Raw genomic sequence first — 6,000 nt, 5'->3', positions numbered from 1 at the left:
CGGCCACAGGATCTTCGTTTGAGACTAGGATGCCGCAAAGGCAGGAATTCTCTTTTGTCTCTAGATCTTCTAAGAGGCCCTTAAGGCAAGAGAAGATTCTTAGCTGCTCTTAGCTCTTCTTAGCTGCTCAACATATTTTCAAGAGAATTGATAGTTTCACCTTGTTGAGTCATGGTGACAAGTTTGTAAGAATGTTGTAAACTGTTCGGTTGATGAATCCCAATAAGTATTTTGAACTGTACTTGCTTGTCGTGGTTCTCAAGTGCAAATGGCCTTGTCCTACTTATATTTCGAGCTTGGAGCTTTTTTCCACTTCTGTAATCCTCTGCAAAGGTCACTCGGAATTGGCCATTATCATGGATAACCACGGCTATTCCCTATATCGGTGAGGCTGCTGAGTATTCCAATCTAGCCAAGGGTTGTGCGAGATGATCTCTAGTGCTAGTTTCTCCAGACTCCAAAGCCTGGCTGGCTGTTCTGGAATGCTGGGCTATTCATTTTCCAATTTTCTTCGGAGCTCTCTCAGCCGAATTCAATAGTTTGATTGAGCGCCGGTTTTTTTTGTCGCTTCTGGCCTCAGGTTAGCCAGCTCCAGCCCTGTCTTCAACTTAGTCTTCACCTCCTTTTTTTACTTCTGGTATCTTGTATGTCCGAGTTTTTGCGAGGTTACCAAGGTTCCCTCTGGGCTTGCCCAGCCCCTTGAGGCATGCGTGGTACAGTTTTAACTGATTCTCGTTCTGTAATAAAGATTTTCCCTGGCGTTCTATCAGGTCTATGTGAGCAGGCCAAACTTTTATAACTTGGTATAGCCAATGAATTTTTTTTGTAGCTTGGGGTTGTCTTCTCTTTTTCGTCGCTTATTTATCAGCCATACCCAGTCTCCAGCAGCGTAGAGGAGTGGCCCTTCCTTGTCCTTTTGTCTGATGGCTAACTGCTTTTTCTTGAGGGTGACATGTACTTTCTCCAAGTGCTTGATCTCTAATGCTTGCATCTCTACCACATACGTATGGGTTGGTTAAACCTTCGTGGGTGGGGAATGGTTGGCTGTCTCCTCCGTTACCAAGTGAGGTGTGCCTATGTATGCCCTCATCAATTTGGGAACAGTGTGTCGCACTCTTTCTGGCCTCAGGTCAGAAATAGTGCTCAGAGTCAGTCACCCAGCTGCCGATTGTTACGTTCCACTTCTCCGTTACCTTGCAAATGATAAGGGGAGAGTGGGACTTCTCCACACTCCAGAGCTGACACAGTTCGGTAATTAGCTGACTTTTAAACTATCTCCCTTGGTCTGTAGAAATCCATTCAAGAGAGACAATTCCACCAGCCATACACCATCAGTCACCTGAAGATTGCTGACACACGAAACAGACCTGTCGTGACATACCGTTAGCTAGTACTCACTATGCTTTTATGGTAAGCTTTGTAACAATATACGAAACATTTTGATAACTCATAAATGGAACAAAGTGTGTAAAAAGCCTATTCCTTTGAAAATTAATAGCCCAATAAAAGAAATAGTTTGGGTACTGCTTGATCTCTGTTTATGTACTCTTTATAGTAACAACACGATGGAGACTCAAAGACGTCAAACCATAGCGTCGCGACTGTGGCCTAACCTTGAACTCACAATAAATAACAGTTTCTGAGCTGAGTATTATTCAATTCGCCATTGCAAATAAAAAACACAGTAATTAACAAAAAAAGTGTCAATATAAACAGATCAGAAAAATTAAAATGTGAATGGTGACAGTCATACAGCCAATATCCAAATATCAGCGAAAAATGTCAAAATTTTGCAAACTCACATGTTCTTTGCATGGTGATTTGGCAAAACTTTCACATTGCAAACTCACCAAGAAAAGAGCATGTGAGTTCCTTGCATGGTGAGCACAAACTACCATAGCCACAAACAAACCAACTAATAGCCTCAAACACACCACCATAGCCTCAAACAAACCAACTAACAGCCACAAACAAACCAACTAATAGCCAGCCACAAACAATAAGTTGATACTGAGGGTCCAGAGACTAGTATGACTCTGCAGCTTTGTGCATTATTTACCTTTAAACTCGAGCACTTTAACAGACAGCACTGCCTTTTGACTCTCAGGTTTCAGGCTCTCTTCTCCCACTGTCACGCTGTACTGAATAGCTAGGACCTCTTCAGGGCTGTCTGTTTTCAGCAGCATTTTATCCTTGCCATCATTTATGTATTTCTGGTTGCAGCTGAAGGTCTGTCTCTGAAAGTTAAGACAGCAGTCTCAGGTTACACTGGTTTCAATGCACAAGTCATTGCTGTCTAAGAGTCCGCGTTCAGTAGCTAGTATAGGGCTAGTAGTCTGTCTTAAGTGGTGTCAGAATAAAATAGTAGAACTCGCTTTATGTGGGTGTTAGGGACAAACGCGAAGACTTTTGTACTACCGATCACATATTCCAGCTTACCAAACTTTCAAACATTACATCACAAAATCTTTGAACATTTTGCTTTATCCCAAATTTGCTCGTTAATGCATTTGTGTTACAGGTTTCCAAATCGTGCATAAACTATGCCCAGAATATTTGTATTTCACTTTCCACACATATGCCAAACGTTGTTTTCTATTCCGTGACACCAACATACTGCATCTACCGTCGTATGGTTCAATTTATGAACCTTCTATTACTACAACCTTCCTTTAACTATCTCGGCTCCTCCACAACACTACTAGACTAGAAATTCCCCTGTCATACAGCCCACGACCAAAGTGATATTGGAAAAAAGAAAGGGTACTGATGGTTGAGAAATGCAATATTAGCAGTCAAATGGCACTGCAGTGCAATAGGATAACTGCAATGGTAGCTGTAATGCACTGGGTGTTATGATGTATAACAAACAGCAATAATGAAAGGAAAAGATTATATGTTTATATCTCTCCCCCGCAATAGGAGAAATGCAATATTAGAAGTAAAATGCACTGATATTATTAGAATAACCAATATTATTAATATAGTAATACAGTAATAATAGAAAACCAATGCACAATTTTGTTTACATTTCAAAACGTCATAGCTAACAATATCAAGAAGTTGTGATATTTATATAGATTTTTAGAAAATATATTTAATAAAACTATTTAGAAAAAATAATAACAGTAACATATTGCCCAACATCGGTCACTATATACTTCGATCTTGTAAATTCGAATACCTATTCTTATAATTAAATCTTATAAAATCGAATAATTATTCTTATAATTAAATATTGTAATAATCTCATAAGAATCGTTAAAAAAATATCCTCGTCATTTCCTTTACTTTCACTGCTTTGGACATCAGTTGGAATACCAAAGTACTCATAAGTGTCTAAAATGTCAGGTACTTTGAAATCGGCAAAAAAGAAACGATTACTTTTCAGCACTTCCACGTTAATTACAAAAACCTTCGGCAATTAGACAATGCTATAGACTAGTGAAATGTGCACGTTTTTTTTCGTGAAATGCGCACGACTTAATGGCTCTATTCTCTGTTGCTCGGCGTTTCGTTTGCTGGCCTTAATTTTGATAAAAATAAGGCTTGTCATGTTTTAATAAAGATTTTAGGCCGAATTAATCTGTCTATTTATGTATAATCCAATCAGATGGGTAGGGTTTAAGAAATTTTCTACAAATAATAAAGACTTGGTAACATATTTAAATAGGCTTATATGTGTTTTGTATTGTTATTATGCTTAAATGACTCCATTGCAAAATGGTTAAATTCGTTGATGAGATTTCGAGACAAGAGTTTGCGATGGCCGTTGATGAATAATTTTCGTGAGTTGTGTGCACATATGCATTTATCATAAATCTCCCAAACAATCGCTTCTCTCGTGTTTGGTCATGGGATTATTTAATTTTAAAACATGTATGTTGTGCCTACTCAATAATTTCCATAGATATATAAACCTAGATTGGCCAATAATAGCTGTTCCCATTGGTTGCCTTGTCAGACTTAAATAGCATGACGTTACGTCATTGTATTGTACCTAATGCTTGGATGCACTGTTGTTTACAATGGAGCTAATGAGGAGAAGGTGACAAAATCACATTTATTTTCACATAAAAACCTTCTTGGATACATAATCCAGTAAGCCAAAGCGATTCTGTGATAATATCTAATAACCACCATAGATTAAAACTATAAAAGTTATGAAATGTTGCACACAAATCATGAGCCATCAGGGCTTTATTTTCCACCCCCTCTCCTATCCCCCTTCTCTCTTTTCGCTTTCTCTCTTCTCCCAAGAAGAAGTGAGAAGCAAATAGCCCACCCACCTGAAGAGCCAGACCCTGGCTAGGTAAATAGACTAATATCATGCCGAATTAAACATGACTAAATATGATGAGTATGCAAGTATGTCTTAAGTCAAAAATGAGACAGAATGATTATTTTACAACTGGCTATGTATCTCTGTCACTAAAGCTGAAGTGTAATGATTGTATCACTAGCATCGTGGATGTTACCAACTAAGATTTCAACCAAGCAACAAATTCCCTAATCACAGTGAAGAATCGTGGTGGCTTGACTTTATCTTCGCCTGTGGTGATTGAGGTTTGCAACCACAGTGAGAAAGCGATGAGAGTGTTGCTTAGTAGTGCTGGATTAGTGATAAACTTTCCCAGGCTAGCACTAATTGCCACCATGGAGCGGTTGCTGAGGTTCAACATTATGCTATTGTTTAAGTGTAATCTTCATGCTAGTAGCCTAGCTCGTGAGATAGCAAAGATATATATTTCGATTAGGGCACATTATGAAGCCAAGAATAGAGCTGGCACGGGTAGCTCGTCTGGTCTTGACCCACCGGGTCAGAGGTGCCCTGGTCGAGCCATCCGACCCTGGGGTCTTCTTATACAAAGACGCGAGTAGGTTTATGGCTAAATGAGAGCGATTGTATATCGCTTTTTAAGTGCGATTGAAATAGAGTCGCGTATAGTCCCAGCGTGAAAGGACCAGGCGAAATAAAACAAGGTGAGTTCAGACTATATTTTTACGTCTGCAACAATAGTTTTGGATTATAGGTTTCACAACGTTTTTTGGCAAGAAATATTCAACGTGTCGGTTGTCTGGGAGTTCATGAAGAAGCCGGTCAAGAAAGGGAAATACCAAGTTATTTGTACAATATGCGAAAGCAAGTTAAGTTACAAAGAAGGGTCCACCTCAATACTATTGAGGCAATTACAACGAAGGCATCCTGAGGAACTTAAAAGCATGTCTAAGAACCTTCAATTCAGCAAATTTATTTTATTTTTAGTTTCTTTCACTAATACTAGAAGTTTTAGGGAAGTGATGGATTTTTGCTTTCCACTATGCTGGGTTATCCATATCTATATTTGCGAAGTATTTCTTAACTAATGTCTTCTTGTTTATTATAATAGCAGTTGAAAGTAAAATCTGTAATAAAAACACTAGCCAAATCATGCCATTAATCTATCAACCATTGAATAGCATTGATCCACCAATATCTAACCATAAATTGTAAATTGCATCTATAAACCAAGCCACAAAATATAGGTAATGATTGGTGTGATAATGGTTTCTTTTATCTTAGGTTATTGATGTCACAACATTAGGCTGTAATAGAACTATCTCTTAACCTTAAATGAATAAAAACATCACGCATGCTGACCCAGTCCGCCTCGATCTTGGCCCTTATTGCTGACCCTGAGTCTGGCCCGACCCTGCATTCCTTGGTCTCATTCCAGCTCTAGCTAAGAAAGCCACTGATTCCACTTCCCTGATCAGATCAAAACTTCACAGGCTCATCATATTTAGTCATGTTTAGTTCAGCATGATATTAGTTTTTTACCTAGCTAGGGTCTGGCTCTTCGGGTGGGTGGGCTATTTGCCCCCCCCCCCCCCTCTTTTTTCCCCCTTTTTTCTTTTCCCCTTCCCCCTTCTTCTTAGGAGAAGGGGAAGGGGAAAAGAGAGAAGGGGATAGGAGAGGGGGTGGAAAATAAAGCCCTGATGGCTCATGATTTGTGTGCA

The sequence above is a fragment of the Watersipora subatra genome, chromosome 7 (assembly GCF_963576615.1).
Source record: "Watersipora subatra chromosome 7, tzWatSuba1.1, whole genome shotgun sequence".
In the NCBI taxonomy this organism is placed as follows: Eukaryota; Metazoa; Bryozoa; class Gymnolaemata; order Cheilostomatida; family Watersiporidae; genus Watersipora; species Watersipora subatra.
The sequence above is the reverse complement of the archived record's forward strand: the minus strand, read 5'-3'. Positions refer to the sequence as shown.